This window comes from Maniola hyperantus, chromosome 9, assembly GCF_902806685.2.
Source record: "Maniola hyperantus chromosome 9, iAphHyp1.2, whole genome shotgun sequence".
NCBI classification, from domain to species: Eukaryota; Metazoa; Arthropoda; class Insecta; order Lepidoptera; family Nymphalidae; genus Maniola; species Maniola hyperantus.
Genome location: NC_048544.1, coordinates 13,565,976 through 13,584,514, shown reverse-complemented (window position 1 = coordinate 13,584,514; position 18,539 = coordinate 13,565,976). Strand labels below are relative to the sequence as shown.

Below are 18,539 nucleotides of genomic sequence, written 5' to 3'. Positions count from 1 at the left end.
AATTTTAAAAATAACTAGTACTTTAAAAGTTATACGTACGGTCTAGCTCAGTGTTTATTCTAGAAATGTCTAATAAAATTTCCAAAACACAAAATTGCTTTATGAAATTTTTACGTAAAAAGTCAATAAAAAACGTAAAAAAGCCGACACGTGTTCTGCCTCCTGTGAGGTTTGAACTCACGACCCCTGGTTTACGAGACCAGTGCTCTACCACTGAGCTAAAGAGGCTTGTGGCGGAGGTGCTGAAATATCCGTACGTTAACATCACTTGAAACCAACTTAACTTTTTTACACATACCTACATAATTATATTTTAAGTTTTAACGGTTGTTACAATACGATTAATTTATAAGTAGGTACTTAATCATCATCATCATCAACCGATAGACGTCCGCAGCTGGACATAGGTCTCTTGTAGAGACTTCCACACACCACGGTCTTGCGCCGCCTGAATCCAGCGGCTCCCTGCGACTCGTCTGATGTCATCCGTGCACCTAGTGGGGGGTCTTCCAACGTCATCAGTCACTCAGCAGGCGATAGAGAGAGCTATGCCTGGAATTTCTTTACGAGATCAAATCAGAAATGAGGAGATCCTAGAGTAACCGACTTAGCACAACGGGTTGCGAAGCTGAAGTGGCAATGGGCAGGGCACATAGTTCGTAATACCGATAGAAGACGTTAGGGTCCCAAGGTGCTGGAATGGCGATCTCGCACCGGAAGGCGCCACGTTGGTGCTTAATACAATAACTTAATAATATCTATAAAGTTGAATGGACGGCGTCGATTACAATATAAGATACTTTTTCGAAGCCCTAACGGCGAAAATGCCAAGAGCAAGTACCGAACGGGCGCCCTCCCGCGATTCGGCCCATATAACCGAGAGGTTGATGTGGCCATGGGAGGTGGAGGGTTGTCCCCTAAAGCCCTAACGGCGGTTACGCACTCTCCGATCCGAGCCCGTGAAAATACGTTCCTTTTTGTTTTGTATGAGAGCTTATGACATATTATGTCGAAGATAATCTCTGGTATTCTCACGGATAACGGTCAACGGATAGAACTCGGATGACAGAAGTGCAGTGCGTAACACCGTAAGAAAAGAATAGAAAGTTTTTATTATTCAAATGAATTTTAACAAGTGTTTTTGAGTCGCCAAATTATAAGCTACTGTAAGAATACCTATTTCCTTGAATTTCTCTCGTACAGAATCGCACAGTTTTATATTATAAATTGCACGTATTTGCCCTTTTTTTTGTAATACGATTTTTTAATAGGTACCTATAAGTAGGTACTTTTCGCTTTACTTCATAGCAAGATTCCGTAATCTAAGTTATCGACATATAAGTTAACGACATTGTTCGACTTCAAAGGAAGGTTTAGAGCGGGTAGGTACAAATTATATACGTACGCACCAAATTAATTAATTAGGTATATCGAACATCTAAGTCACGGCATTTCTTTGATGTTTTCCGATGCTAGCAAAATATACCTACCTTGCTTTTCTCAGTGGGAAAATCCATTAATGATTTCTTACTAATGTTTTATACTCGTACAAGAAAAATATAATGTAGGTACGCTTTCGGTACATTCGGTCTTCTTCAACATATTATTCTACTTGGGACCAATATGCTCAAAATGATGTGATTATTTGTATAGCGGTAGTTTATGGGGCTAAAATTCATTCTTGAAGAGAATAATTTTAAAAAATCATGATTTTCATATATTTTTAACATGATCAATTATTAACGCCACGCTGTAGGGAAAGCGAATAATGACGTCACAATGCGTAAACAATTTTTTTTTTAATTTTTTAACATAAGAAACATAACATGGGCACAACAATGCCCATAAATGACCATTTGGAGTTGGACGGCGTATATTTTTTTTAAATATAAAATTTTTAGTGATAAGTTTTTTTAGTTTTTTCTGTATACGTACATAAGAAATATTTTCCAGCAGAAATCACTCTATTTTTAACGTGTTTGTGACGTTAGGTATTCGCTTTCCCTATAACGCACAGCTCAAAATACTGGACGGATCGGGCTGAAATTTGGCATGCAGATAGCTATTAGGTACGACGTAGACATCTGCTAAGAAAGGATTTTTGAAAATTCAACCCCTAAGGGGGTGAAATAGGGGTTTGAAATTTGTGTAGTCCACGCGGACGAAGTCGCGAGCATAAGCTAGTATTCTTTAAAAAAATAGTTTACTTAACGATTGAAAATCAGCCCTGAAAGTTTCAAATTATGTGATATAAGTCCCACAAATTGCTAATGGGCGTGGCCGCCGTTTTAGTGACGTCAGCACTAGACTGAAGTTATATTACATTAGCTGATGTTATATATTTTTTTCGGCTGACATCAAAATGACGTCATTTCGATGTTAATGAGCCCTGGTTCCAGCGCAATAGCAATTTGCGGGACATATATCGAAATTCACGAAAAGTTGGGACCTGACATTTTCAACCATTGAGCAGAAGTTGTAACCTAAGGTAATGAAAGCACTGCGACTAAATGTAAGCTCTGCTATCAGCTATTATTAGAACTTAGGAGTCAACGCAAGACCTAGCTATTAGAGTTCCTAGTTACTAACGAGCGACGTGTGATAATTATCCCTGTTCACTGTGTATGCATCTCGCGGGATGCCTTTGATGTTTTACAACTTGTTTGATCGTTAGGTTAAGATTTTCTTGTTTTGATTTTATGTATTAGGTTATAATGGGGCTGACATGTATTTAAATATAAAAGCCCCTAAATAAATAAAGAAAAAAAAAAAAAAAAAAAAACTTGTTTGATAGTATTTAGTACATATAGTTTTATATAGTACATGAGACCAGAGTAAGCGTTGCGTTGCTACAAATATTTTCTCTATCTCTATATTAATCTACTAGCTTATGCTCGCGACTTCGTCCGCGTGGACTACACAAATTTCAAACCCCTATTTCACCCCCTTAGGGGATGAATTTTCAAAAATCCTTTCTAAGCGGATGCCTACATCATAATAGCTATCTGCATGCCAAATTTCAGCCCGATCCGTCCAGTAGTATGAGCTGTGCGTTGATAGATCAGTCAGTCAGTCAGTCAATCAGTCAGTCAGTCACCTTTTCATTTCATATATTTAGATTAAAAATATGCTCCTGAAAAAAGCATATTACACAATTGAAGATTATCTAAATGATAAAAGAGCGTGCATTTGACCTGCAGCTCGTTCCGGCAACGCACAAGACTGCAAATACTATTTTATACATGACAATCTTGTAACTATATCAAATATTTGAAAAGAGCAACCGCCGAGTTTCTTGCTGGTTCTTCTCGGTAGGAAAAGCATTCCGAACCAGTGGTAGATGCATCCGACTATTCGTAAGTACTTGTAAAAGTTTATACGAATAAAAAAGATTTTTATTTTTATTTTTATTTTTATTTTATTTTTTCAACTAGTTGGTGGTGTACAGAAAATACCTATAAATCCATATAAGTATAATCCATACTTCCATGTTAATATTTATAAATGCGAAAGTGTGTCTATCTGTCTGTCTGCTAGCTTTTCACGGCCAGATTTTAACGAAATTCGGTTCAGAGATATCTTGCACCCCTGGAACGGACATACGTTACTTCCTGTCCCGGAAAATCAAAGTGTTCCCACGGGATGTTAAAAAATCTTAATTCACGTCGACTAAATCGCAGGCATGTCACGTATCTCAGCTATCCTAGTGACGTCTAGCCTCCAAGGGAGGAGAGTGAATATAAGGGACAAAATTTTGTGGGGAGTCAAGAAGGAAACGCCAAGAGCAAGTATGTACCTAGTACCTACCCACCGAAACCTACCGAACAGGCGCCCTCCCACTATTCGGTCCACCATCATCATCATCAACCGATAGACTTCCACTGCTGGACATAGGTCTGTTGTAGGGACTTCCACACGCCACGGTCTTGCGCCGCCTGAATCCAGCGGCTCCCTGCGATTGGTCTGATGCCGTCCGTCCACCTAGTGGGGAGTCTTCCAACATGGCGTCTTCCGGTCCATAGAATAGAATAGAATGTTTTTTTATTCATGTAAACTTTTTACAAGTACTTATGAATAGTCAGGTAGTTTTAATTTACCACTGGTTCGGAATGCCGTTCCTACCGAGAAGAACCAGCAAGAAACTCGGCGGTTGCTCTTTTTAATTTTTCATATATAACATCATCATCATATAACAGATAAATTGGTGGAGGGTCGTCCTAGCTTCATGAGATACAGCTCGCTGACAGACAGACGGACAGCGGAGGCTTAGTAATAGGATCGCGTTGTCACCCTTAGGATACAGAATCCTAATCATCCTGTGTGTAGGTACCTAGTTGAAACGGAAAGGTCAAACAGGTTCCTACAGCAAATAGCTAGCAAATAGAAGGTAGGTACTTATTTGTAAGTCAAATTGACGCATTGTTGTCCCTAATCCCTGCTTGAATAAATTCAACCTCTGTCAGAGAACGATAGTCGCTGTAAGCCTGCCGACTTATAGCTACAATCCGTGAGGTTTACCTACCTATAGTACGAGACAGGTCGAGATGGCCATCGGGTATGAGGCGGGGGGACGCGCCGCACACCATCCGCGCTATCCCGCACCGGGATAGCGCGGGGGCTATGCGTGTGTGCGGGGTATTCCCACCCCGATTGCCATCTCGATTTACGGAGTGACTATTTCAGCGTTGCTGTCTAAAGGAGAATCCACACCTGCGTGATGAGCGGTTCATGAATCGCTCAGCTTACAGGTGCAAGCGTGGATCAAGTTAAGCGCCTCGTTCCGTGTCGCTCAAACCAAGCGGGCGCTTTGCCGGTATGTGTCTCTGTCACCGAGTACGGATAAACGTCTGTGGTCTCTGTCATTAAGCGACTCCGCTGCTCGATTGCGGTAGAATGACAGCTACAATGTCACGATCGCAATCACCTCTCATTGGTTGACGCTCGCTCACTCTTGGCTACAATGCATTGCTGCAACAAGAATGGCACAAATTCAGCCAATCACAAAAATTGAGATTGTAATAATGATCGATGCAAGTTTTACAAAACCGACCTACAGGATGAGCAGTGCTCGTGTGTCTGTACGCACCTTTAAGGAGGATTCACACCTCGCAGGTGCCTGTTTTCATCAAAGGTAGCTCAGTTTGATTTGACTTTTGACATGTGTCGTGTATACCGTATACTGCGAGGTGTGAATCCTCCTTAAAGGTGCGTACAGATACACGAGCACTGCTCATCCTGTAGGTCGGTTTTGTAAAACCTGCATCGATCATAATACAGTATATAGGTACCATCATGTTACCATGTTACCTATTATTACAAAGTGTAAAAATTATCAGCTTTAATTAATATCTAAATAATTCCATAATCTAATAAGGAAATAAGAATTTTGCATCCCCTCCCCAGTCCCCGAGCTTTGCCCCTCCCCCTTTAAGGAATAATTTTCAGAATAATTTAAAACTAAAACTAAGTCCCGCAAATTGCTATTGCGCGAGGCCGCCATTTTAGTGACATTTTAGGACGTCACCACTAGACTAAAGTTTCGAGCTGATGGTATATTTTTATTTCACCGTCATTTCGATGTTAATGAGATTTGGTTCCAGCGCAATAGCAATTTGCGGGACCTATACCATGGCACGATAAAGGTTAAGAGACGTACGAGTTCAGCTTTGAAATGCCGTAAATGCTGTCAATTTGTTAGCGTGAAACGTTCCAAAGAACACACGTAAGTACAACACCGTCTTATGAAGGGATTTGTATGTAAAACACATTCGTTGTAGCTCATAATCCGTTGTATGTAAGAGAGTAGGGATAAGGGGGGCTTTGGGACATAATCCCTGATGGTTTGTTATTTTACTCTGCGCGATGCCAAGCTGTGATAGCCTAGTGGTTAGGACGTCCGCCTTCTAATCGGAGGTCGGGGGGTTTGATCCCTGGCACGCACCTCTAACTTTTCGGAGTTATGTGCGTTTTAATTAATTAAATATCACTTCCTTTAACGGTGAAGGAAAACATCGTGAGGAAACCTGCATGCCTGAGAGTTCTCCATAATGTTCTCAAAGGTGTGTGAAGTCTACCAATCCGCACATGGTCAGCGAGTGACTATGGCCAAAACCCTTCTCACTATGAGAGGAGACCCGTGCTCTGTAGTGAGCCGGTGATGGGTTGATCATGATGATGATACATACATACCACGAATAATTTGGTGTGTTTATTTGTCGATATTTCAATCCAATTGCATGGGTCGTGGTCACGACGGGACGGGACGGGACGGGTGTAATTTCGATAGTTTTGTCGCCGGGCTATAAGCGAGTGTGCAAGTGCGACGAGCAATAAAATTACTCGCGCCATTTGCGCGGTACTCGCTCACGCCTCACGTTCAGTGTGGTTCAGTCCTGTGCAAACCACAGAGTACTTTGTAATATATGAAAGCAAACCTGCGCGCGCGTTACACGTGTTCAAGCTAGCGAGCATCGCTGAACGAATATCGCTGAGCGAGTTTATTTTTGGAAGCTCGTCGTTCAGCGACAAAACTAGTAAAGCGAGTCGCAGCCGGCAGTGTGAACAGTCAGAGAGCAACTTTTGATATGCATATTCGTTTACACGGAATGTACATTTATTGTGCGTTTCTTGAGAGAGAAAATCGCCGATACCTAAGTAGTTGTCGTTTTCTCGCCAGCGGCGGTTCGACCGGTGCCTTAATAATTGAATCTCTTATTATGATCTTTCAACAACCCTTTTGTAGAATGTCCAACAAGTTAGGAACCCATTGTTAAGGCAGGAGGTCTATCGAAATAGCTTTGTCATACCGTTACCCAAAACATTCTGTATTGTTAGGTTCCAAGCTAATTTGCATTTAAATAAAATTTGTTCTAAGACATTGTCAATGCTTGATACTTGAACCAGAATTATATCAGCCTTTATACTTAATAGGTTCGATTGCTGTAAGTTCATAGATTTTAGGGTACCTATAGATTATTAAAGTTGGGATAATTCCCAACTTTAATAATCCAAATATATAAAAGGAAAAGGTGACTGGCTGGCTGACTGACTGATCTACCAACGCACAGCTCAAACTACTGGACGGTTCGAGCTGAAATTTGGCATGCAGATAGCTATCATGACGTAGGCATCCGCTAAGAAAGGATTTTTGAAAATTTAACCCCTAAGGGGGTGAAATAGGGGGTTGAAATTTGTGTAATCCACGCGGACGAAGTCGCGAGCAAAAGCTAGTCTAAATATATAAAAGGAAAAGGTGACTGGCTGACTGACTGACTGACTGATCTACCAACGCACAGCTCAAACTACTGTACGTATCGGGCTGAAATTTGGCATGCAGATAGCTATTATGACGTAGGCATTAGCTAACAAAAGTTTGAAAATTCAACCCCTAAGGGGGCGATCCTCGCGACTTCGTCCGCGTCGACTACACAAATTTCAATCCCCTATTTTACCCTCTTATGGGTGGAATTTTCAAAAATCCTTTCTTAGCAGACGTCTACGGCATACTTAATAGGTATCTGCATTCTGCATGAAAAATTTCAGCCCGATCGGTCCAGTTGTTTGAGCTGTGCGTATCAAATCAACCAGTCAGTCAACTTTTCATTTTATTTTATAATAGATGATGCCCGCGACTTCGCCCGCGTGGATTTAGGTTTTTAAAATCCCGTGGGAACTCTTTGATTTTCCGGGATAAAAAGTAGCATATGTCCTTCCCCGGGATATTAGCTAACTCATCCACCAAATTTTATCAAAATCGGTTGAACGGTTGGGCAGTGAAAAGCTAGCAGACAGACAGACAGTCAGACACACTTTCACATTTATAATATTAGTATGGATAGAAGATCTACATTTGCCATCAAGTACCTACCTAGGTCGTCGTTCTTAATTTGAATAATTTATTTTGAATTTAGAATTTAGACACAAGAAACGAGTTTCCTACCCTCTATTGCAAAAGACCCTCTACTAGGAAAACCCTGTATTGCAGAAGGCAGTTACAAGTTTTCTAAAACTAAGGACTTAATATATTATATCTAATATTATACTAAAATTATAGGTAAGAGAACGAGTTTCCTACCCTCTGCACTACGAAAACCTGTGTTGCAGAAAGGCAGTTACAAGTTTTCTAAAAACTAACCTAATATTTTTTTGTGACTAACCTACTATTAATTATGTACACACGACTAGCGACTGTATAATAATATTATGTATTTCCTAACTTAACGTAACTACACCACCACATTTTCCCGTACTCGGTACTTTATACCACGTAACCACGTTGAAGTAACTGAGTAATAGGGTTGTCAGATGCAGGATCGGATAGCTATTATTATTCTAATTTTAAAATTCAGTCTTTTACACAAAGGCTCTCTATCCTATCATATAGATATTAGGTACAATTTTTATTTTTTATTTTTATTCAGATACAAGTTAGCCCTTGACTGCAATCTCACCTGGTGGTAAGTGATGATGCAGTCTAAGATGATAGCGGGCTAACCTGGAAGGGGTATGGCAGTTTTTATTAAACCCATACCCCTTTGGTTTCTACACGGCATCGTACCGGAACGCTAAATCGCTTGGCGGCACGGCTTTGCCGGTAGGGTGGTAACTAGCCACGGCCGAAGCCTCCCACCAGACCAGACCAGAAATTTAGAAATTATAAAATTCCAAACCCCTGCCAGGAATCGAACCCGGGACCTCCCACTATTAAGACCACAGCGCTCACCACTGCGCCAGAGAGGTCGTCAAATGTAGGCACTTAATGCACAATCCCGGAAAATATACATATATCTCGAATACTCTTTAGCTTGAAACACCAAACGGAAAATTTTAGAAAACCTTAAATCCCGCGGTCAAAATAGTAGCAAAACATCAGCTATTCAAATAGAGAAATACATTATTTAATTAAATATTTTGTCGAATTAATTCTTCAATGTAAGAAGTCTTAACAAACTCTACCTACATAAATACATAGGTGTGACCATTTTTTTCAAAATGATGTATTACCAAAATACATAACAATATTTACGATCTTTTACTAAAAATTAAAAATGCCTCTTTCTCAGCTTTTTATTTACTGCGATATATATTTTTAATTGAGTATTTTTCTGTCTAACGTATTTTTTTTTAGTAAGTTGTTTTGTAAATTGTTTATTTATTCGTTGTTCCGTGTAAACGTGCTCAAATAGCTCCTTATTGCTATAATATAGCTTGCTGCAGCATGATGCTGAGCGGGAGACCTATATTTGGTCACACGATACACTATATTTAGAATATTTTTACCTCTAAGTATAATTATGTAGATTAATAAAATTATTTTTAGGTTTATTGCCTAGTGTCCATTGTGTGTCCAATAGTGATCAATTAATGAAAAAGTTTTCTTTCTTTCTTTCTTTATTGACTGTAAAAAAAATATTAAAAAAACAATTTTTTACACACTAATTGACAACCCTAATCCGTGGTAGCAAGTAGATGCAAAGTGTGTTACAGTTCATTAAACAATCACGCCGCAGCTTCGTTCGAGAATCTCTCGGGAATTTTATATGTCAGGGAACTATGTGTATTATGACTTACTAAGTAATAATATTATGTTCTCGCGGCTATTAATTAACAGGAGACTCTCCGCCACTCACTCCATACAAACGTAATTTGGTTCTCATTTGAATATTAACCAATCAAACGCGTTGTAATTTTGTAGACACGTTTTAGAAACCAATACTAATGTATGTGGTTTGCCAGTTTTTTTTTATAATTTATAGTCGCGCTTGCCTAGAAGATGCCTATTCACACTCTATTTCCGTAAAAATGACGAGTTTAAAAGTTGCACGGGTTTCAAGATTTATATGTAAATTCTTCAGACCGTGCGTTACTTTGAAATTGAATATTTTAAAGGCAATCTGAAAAACAAATATATACCTATATTAGTTCCTAGAACGTATCTACAAAATTCTATTGAATTTGATTGGTCAGTATTCAATTCAAATAATAGCCAAACTACAATTGTATGGAAGAGTGACGGAGAGACCCCTCTTAAATGATGACAACAATACTTGAATGAAGGAATCCTAATTATTTTACGAGAGCAGCGTGACCTAAATGCGAAAGCGCTGCTATATAGGCAGTGGCGTGCCGGTCATAGAGGCATAAAAGCTCTGCTTACCTAGTTGAAATGGCTATGTGCTCATTTTTCATGATGACCTGTCATTAAATAGGTAGTTAGCTAACTAATGCTTACCCTAGGTTGAAACCCTGTGCACGCCACTGTATATAGGTAGTTACCTACGCAGCGCAAAATTAAGGTAGGAAAACTTTTCTGAATACGGTATATAGGTATATATACCAAGTGAGAAAAAATCCAAAAATGTATAAACAAGATAGTATTAGAAATAAGCAATCTCTATTCTCTTTCTTTTCTTTTTTTCTTTCTATCTTACCAATCTGTGTGACGTCATATAAGTTATGCACCTAATAAGATGGCAGGTAGGCGGTAGCATTTTCGCGGCGTTTGACGTGCAAAATTTAGGTGGATTTTTATTGCAATTATTATTAAAAAAACCCGGCCAAGTGCGAGTCAGGCTCGCGCAACGAGGGTTTCGTACCACAGTCGTATTTTTTCGACATTTTGCGCGATAATTCAAAAACTTTGATGCATAAAAATAAATAAAAATCTGTTTTAGAATGCACAGGTGAAGACCTTTCATATGATGATAATCAAATACCATAAAGGGTTTCAAATAGGGAGACGTCAAAATTATTTCAAGTAGGTATCTAATCCAATTAAAAGTATATCTAATCTCGAGATTCTTGACGTCTTAAACACATGCCCTGATCTGATTTACATATTAATTGTGAGCTAACTTTATTACGACAAAGTTTCTGACGGGTTACGGGGGTAACTTTCTTATTAAGGTAGGGAAACTTTTTGAATTTAGTTTAACTAAATAACACGATTGTATTTCATGTAGGTAAGCCAACATAGTCAAGATAGATAATAATAATAATTTAAATATATAAAACGAAAAGGTGACTGACCGACTGATCTATGAACGCACAGCTCAAACTACTGGACGGATCGGGCTGAAATTTGGCATGCAGATAGCTATTATGAGTTTATGACGTAGGCTAAGAAAGGATTTTTAAAAATTCAATCCAATTTAATCAAAATCCAATTCAAGGGGGTAAGATATAGGGCTTTGAAACTGTAGTTCACGCGGATGAAGTTGCGGGCATAAAGCTAGTCTAAAGACATAAAAGGAAAAGCTGACTGACTGACTGGCTGATCTATGAACGCAGAGCCCAAACTAATGGACGGATCGGGCTGAACGAAAATCGGAACTAACGTTGCCGTCAAGTGTCCCCTTTGTTCTTGTTTGAATATTCTAAGCCTTTGTTCTCCAACAGCGCCCTCCTGTCAATGTCATTCAAGTGCCAAGAGAGCCGTGTCGCACTGTAACATTCATTTCCGAGTAAGCTCATATTATGTCGCCAAAAACCTTTATAAGAATTACTAGGTGATGCCCGCGACTTCGTCCGTGTGGATTTACATTTTTCAAAATCCCGCGGGAACTCTTTGATTTTCCGGGATCAAAAGTAGCCTATGTCACTCTCAAGGTCTTTATCTATACCCATGCAAAAAATCACGTCAATCCGCTGCACCGTTGCGACGTGATTGAGGGACAAACCAACAAACAAACAAACACACTTTCGCATTTATAATAGGGGTAGTGATTATTACTAACACATGATGCTCACTGCTCAAATTGGCAAAAATTAAGTTGCTTCAAAAATAGGTCGCCAACCGCAGGTCCAGCGTACTTGTATTAGTTAGAGGTCAGTGGTACTAAGTAAGAAATTGTAACAATAGATTATGTCAACGTTCAACCTTTGCCATCTAACGATAACCGTTTCATGCTAATGCCATGTCACTGACTCTAATAGATAAGCAGTAGGTACCTAATTTAGGTTTGATCTAGTTAGGGTTAAAAAAATGGGGAATTATAAAACGATCGAATACAAAAACTTAGCGACGGATGATGAGACTGTTTTAATAACTTGAGCGGTATTAATTTGAGTAAGCGAAAAATTAAATAAACTAACGACGAATATTGATTAATAATAAAATCCAGAACCACAAAAAGGAGGATCAAACCCCCGACCTCCCGAATAGTTTGTTTGTTAGTCATTCAAGTTTCCTCACGATATATTTAGAAAAGGTTCGAAAAGGAGGATCAAACCCCCGACCTCCCGAACCTTGCTATTACAGTGGTGAAAATAATATTAAAGTAGGTTGAAAAAACTACTTTTTGGAACGCAAAAATGATATTATTCAGCCTGATAGTAGTGGTAAACACAATATTTTTATACAAGCATCCTAACTTTTTTGATAAGGAATACTTCCTCTGATAAAGCTAAACTGGTGCGGTTCATTAAACTTGCTTTGTATCATTAACCTACGACAAATTTCATATTTTAATACCTACTCATTATTGATACTATTTTTTTGTAAATTTTAAATCTTATTATCTTTCCCTTATTATCTTATTATACTGCATGCAGAATATCGAAATAATATAGCATGGAGTAATATTTATTCACGATTTCGCCGCTCGTACTCTTTTAGCTGCATTAAAGCATAAAAAGGGTGCTGGTTTGTCGTTTTAGCTGCATAATAGGTAACATACACTCTCTTTATCAGCCAATGTTCAGCTCTTGGGGCGACTGTTACCTATGTTAATGCTTATATAATGCTGATATAACGCAGTTGTGGGCAGTTAATCAGCTAGTTGCTGAATAATTTGTGCCCAAATCAGAGTTATATCTTCTGAGGATGCTATTATTCAGCTATTATATAGCACGTTTATGCAGCTAAAGTTTCCAATGTGGACGGTAAATCAGTTGATATGCAGCACTTTTGTGTTACTTGGGATCTTATCCCGCCCGCGATATCGTCCGCGTGGATTTAGGTTTTTAAAAATCTCATGAGAACTCTTTAAGTTTCCGGTATTAAAATTAGCCTATAATATGTCACTCTCCAGGTCTTCAACTATACCCATGCAAAAACACGTCAATCCGTTGCTCTGTCGTCGTTGCGACGTGGTTGAAGGACAAACCAATAAACAAACACAGTTTCGCATTTATAATATGGATAGTGATTTTAAGGAAAATACTTAGAGACCACGTAAAACCTCCGGTTCTGTCAGATTACCGTTCCATCGAACTATGAGAGTGAGGAAATAGCACACACCATCCTTTTCAACTTTCGTGAAGCGTTAATTCCACAAAAGGATGATCCCAGATTTTCCATACTGTTGGCAACCCTTCTTTCGAAAGAAAAGAAAAGTTCCTAGCTTTATTCCTCTATTCCAATAAGTTGTTTCTTTATGTAAATATATTTCTTGTAATAGCCAGTTCGCATCACCAAGTTATCACGCTCTACTTATTGCCCTAACTAACTACAAAGTACCTAACTACTTTCATTGTAAAAGGGTTATCCCTTTTTTAATACTCGGTTTTTTGGGATTCGACGGTTAGGTAGATATTTCTTATGATAGGTTCCTACGGTTTGATAAATAATATCTCAATTCGTTTGTATTTTTTATAGAACTTATTTTATAACCTACCAAAATTATTTTGTAAAATCTAAGTTTAGTATTATTTTTGAAACAGCTTATGCTCGCCACTTCGTCCGCGTGGACTACACAAATTTCAAACACCTATTTCACCCCCTTAGGGGTTTAATTTTCAAACATCCTTTCTTAGCGGATGCCTACGTCATAATAGCTATCTGCATTCTGCATGCCAAATTTCAGCCCGATCCGTCCAGTAGTTTGAGCTGTGCGTTGATAGATCAGTCAGTCAGTCAGTCAGTCAGTCACCTTTTCCTTTTATATATTTAGATTTATATTAAGATTATCGGCCAATAATGAGTATAGTAGATAAGTAATGGTAAAGTCATGTAAGGCATAGTTTCACATTTTTAATTGATATCAGCGTTTCTGACTCACTGGCTGGGACGTGGGCGCTGAACTAGATTTGAGGTCAGCTCGATACGAGGACGTCAAAGGGGACATTGTGATAGGCTTGCATGGGCTAAACGAACTTAAAAATCACATTTTTAACTAACCGACTTTTAAAAAACCGGTCAAGTGCGAGTCGGACTCGCATACGAAGGGTTCCGCACAAGAAATCTTAATAAAAGTTTGCAATTTAATCACAAACAATGCCACCTTGAGGTGATTTAGTGAAATAATTATTTCGGGATCACAAATCTTTAATTTATTTGTGATGGAACCACAAATTCACGGTTTTCGGATTTTTCCTTCATTTGTGCTATAAGACCTTCCTATGTGCTAAATTTCATGATGTCAACGGGGAGTATCCTATAAGTTTCTTGACCGACAGACAACAAAGTGATCCTATAAGGTACGGAACCCTAATAAAAATCACGCAGATCATGCCTTAATATATTTTTGATTAGGTACACCCAATTTGCGACCGTGTGTACCCGAACGAACGAACCAATTACTTGCGAGTTGCGACTCTATTTGCTTTATAAGGAAAATGTTTGGTTTATTGGCAAAAAACGTAATGTCGCCAATTTCATTGTTCAAATATTTCCACGAAACTCCCCCGTGTGGTCACACGAGTAGATATTATAAACCAGAGGGGAAGCTTCACACTAGCTCACGCACACCACGACGTGCCACGGACGCTCCGTGCGCCCAGTTTGGCGGCAAACGGAGCGTCAGTGACACGTCGTGGTGTGCGTGAGCTGCGCTAGAGTGAGTGAACCTACAGCCAGCCGCTAATATGAAGCTTCCCCTCTGGTCTATGTATTATCTACTCGTGTGGTGTGGTGTCGGTTTTAAGATAGAATTCATTTAATTTGCTGGTAAAGCTGATATCTACTTAGTAGTGTGACCATCAACAGGGTTACTTCTAAATCCACTAATGTTTAGGATAAGTGGAAGATTATGTAAGTCATAAACAAGTGCAAATCAGACTCGCGCACTGAGGGTTCCGTAGTACAATTGTATTTTATCGACATTTTGCACGATAAATCAAAAACTACTTACTAGATCTCGTTCAAACCAATTTTCGATGGAAGTTTGCATGGTAATGTAAGTACATCATATATTTTTTTAGTTTTATCAATCTCTTATTTTAGAAGTTAAAGGGGGGTGGTGGACGACACATTTTACCACTTTGGAAGTGTCTCTCGCGCAAACTATTCAGTTTAAAAAAATCATATTAGAAACCTCAATATCATTTTTAAAGACCTATCCATAGATACCCCACACGTATGAGTTTGATGAAATAAAAATATTTGAGTTTCAGTTCTAATTATGGGGAACTCCAAAATTTATTGTTTTTTTCTATTTTTGTGTAAAAATCGTAATGCGGATCACAGAATACATCTACTTATCAAGTTTCAACAGTATAGCTCTTATAGTTTCGGAAAAAAGTTGCTGTGACATACGGACGGACAGACGAACAGACAGACAGACATGACGAATCTATAAGGGTCCCGTTTTTTGCCATTCGGCTACGGAACCCTAAAAACTAAATCCAACGGAATGAAGTCGCGGGCATCAGCTAGTAGGTATCTAAATATATAAAACGAAATGGTGACTGACTGACTGACTGACTGATCTATCAACGCACAGCTCAAACTACTGAACGGATCGGGCTGAAGTTTGGCATGCAGATAGCTATTATGACGTAGGCATCCGCTAAGAAAGGATTTTTGAAAATTCAACCCATAAGGGGGTGAAACAGGGGTTTGAAATTTGTGTAGTCCACGCGGACGAAGTGGCGAGCATAAGCTAGTATTAAATATAGGTACCTACCTACTTGAAAAGGAAACAATAGCTAGGTTGCGGTCAAATAAAAGACTCGAGATGCATCTCTCGTAGGGAGCATCTTTTAACCTTCCATTGTTCTTACTTCGGCTCTTTTATGTATAAGTAAATGATACCTTTTTGATGATATTGCTTGTATGAAGTCTATGTATAAATTTCTAATGCCATTTTAGTGACTAGACTGAAGTTTTGAGTTGGTGGTGTATTTTTACCAAAGAATTTTTATGTACCTATTAGGCAGTGGCGTGCACAGGGTTTGAAGCCAGGGTAGGCATTAGTTAGGTAGGAACCTGTTCACTGGCAGGTTTTAATGAAAAATATCCATTGAGCTTACAACTGGGGTAAGCAGTGCATTTATGCCTCTATGACCTGCACGCTACTGCTATTAGGTACTTCGTTGGATTATTACCTCCTATGTCGATGATTTTTACTTAAATATACGTCAAATGACGTCAATAACGTCATATCGATGTCAATGAGACGTGGGTTCCAGCGTACCTAAATACCAATTTGCGGGAGTTATATAACTTATATTTTAATTCCTACTTGTTTTTATGTTTTTAATTTAAGGTGACCCAGGACGCTCGACCGAAATTAGCAGCGCACGTGGGTAACATGTTTGCTTTTCACTTGACATTGTATGAGAAAGTTGAGAGGCACGATGATTTTCACTGAAATCAAGCGCGCGAAAAGGGTTGAGGAAAAGTATTTTTGAGAAAAAACTGCTGAATTTATGTTTGCAAAGTAAAGTTATTTCAACTAATGAATAAATAAACAACGTCTAATGATAAATTGTTTTAGAATTTTCATATCCCTAATCTTATTTATTTACGCCCAAAGTTGTCATTAATTTAGTGTTAAAATAGGAATCTTTTGAGCCTCGTAACTTTTAAATCAATATTTTTTTCAATATTTTATATATCAATAAACCTAGATAATGACGAGGTAAATCGATATAATTCTTAGTTTTGTGCGTACAATATCGAATGTTGTTGTATTTTCTCTCCTACGTTTGTATGGAGAAAGCACCGAACTGAGCTACCTTAAGTTAGGTAATAGGTATTCAAACACCAGTTACAACGGTAAAATGTATAAGGCTCATCAGACATTGTTTCAACCTATTGTACCTGCATTTCATTGAATAAATAAATCATAAATCATACCCGCGACTTCGGCCGCGTGAATACCTATAGGTATTTTAAAAATCCCGCGGGGACTGTTTGATTTTCCGGGATAAAAGTAGCCTGTGTGTCAATCCAGGGTAGGAAGCTATCTGCATTCCAAATTTCAGCCAAATAGTGCAGTAGTTTTAGCGTAAAAGAGTAACAAACATACACACACACACACATATACAAACTTTCGCCTTTATAATATTAGGGAGATTAGTGTGATTACTTCAAGAATTTTTAAATCTACTGTTTAAAATCCGTATTAATGTATCTTCAGATTATATTTAAGTAGGTAGTTTGAATAATTTTAAAATTTCTTTAAAAAATTTCCTTCGGTTTCTGAAAACTTTTCTGACAAAAAAAGTTTGCGAAATGAAACAACATAAAAAAAATCAAAAAGCCAGAGGTGTTTCAACTTTATCAAATTTAAATACAATACCTACTTATTCGAACTTTAAGCCTTAAACGAATTGTTTAGTTTTAATTAATAAATAAAAATAACCGTCGAAATCCGTTCATTTAAATTCCAATTAGAAAATCAAAAATTTCTTTTTAAACTTGCGTAGGTACTAAAAATAAAACAGCCGACAATCTAATAGGTTACTACCAATTATTATTATACCAATTAGCCATCCACCGTTACAATTTTTTTTTATGAATATTAAAATTTTCAAACTACAATAATATTATTACGAATTTTGATAATATTATTAAGTATCTAAAATTATCTGGTGCTGCAAATGTTTATGGGCGGCGGTAAACACTTAACATCAGGTGGGTTGCCTGCTCGTATGCTCTTTTATTAAAAAAAACTGAAAACTGTGTTACTTAGTTTTATTTTTGTTTTCAGAACTTTATATTATAATGATGGCATCTAGGTAGGTAGATACATTTTGGTTTCACAGGAAATAAAAACATAATTTTAAAATTACCACCTACGGACTCTCACAGATAAAAAAATAAAATGAACTTACATCACTATGTAATACACCGAACACCGTATCGTACTTATTTGCAGAGGCGACGACGCGGACGTGCGTACAAACGTCGCAACGCGCGAGCTACGACTGGCATGGCATGGGGAACTAGGATAGGAAAGCTCCCGTCGTTCCCGCTTTTACTTTAGGATGACTACAATACAGACTGATCAAACTTTTTATTTTTAAAAAGTATATTAACCAATGATGACTAATATTCCCCTTTCCCCTCCAACTAAGCGTTAAGCGTGTGCTAGGAGTAGGTACGACAGTGCAACGGGTGGGGTTTGAACCGGCGACCATCCGGATTTCAGTCCGTGCGTTTGTGCACCCATCCGAATCCGGTTCGTATTCGTGTTTTTATGTAGGCAAAAAAACAACGGATCACCGTGTTTTTGCATACATAAAACACGAATACGAACCGAATACGAATGAGTGCACAAACACCAGAGTATCTTATTTTATGGAAATATTATGTATTTTTATGTATAAATAAATATAAAAGTAGTAGGTACCTAAGTATATATTTCTATAGG

The 18,539-nt window shown here is 38.2% G+C and overlaps 1 protein-coding gene and 1 non-coding gene across 3 annotated transcripts in view; both read right to left on the bottom strand.

Annotated features, from left to right (window-relative positions):
- Positions 1–18,088, bottom strand: part of LOC117985021 (somatomedin-B and thrombospondin type-1 domain-containing protein-like) — a 54,714-nt gene extending 36,626 nt beyond the window's left edge. Inside the window, exon 1 of one of the 2 annotated variants that reach the window (XM_034971698.2) lies at positions 18,001–18,088. The gene's annotated coding sequence lies outside the window, so the exon portion shown is untranslated. Of the gene's footprint in view, positions 1–4,710; positions 4,730–18,000 lie in introns of those variants that run through there. The other variant, XM_069500940.1, reaches the window with a different exon arrangement.
- Positions 157–228, bottom strand: TRNAT-CGU (transfer RNA threonine (anticodon CGU)). The gene has a single exon. It is a non-coding gene; the product is annotated as a tRNA-Thr (tRNA).
- Positions 18,089–18,539: the final 451 nt, after the last annotated feature.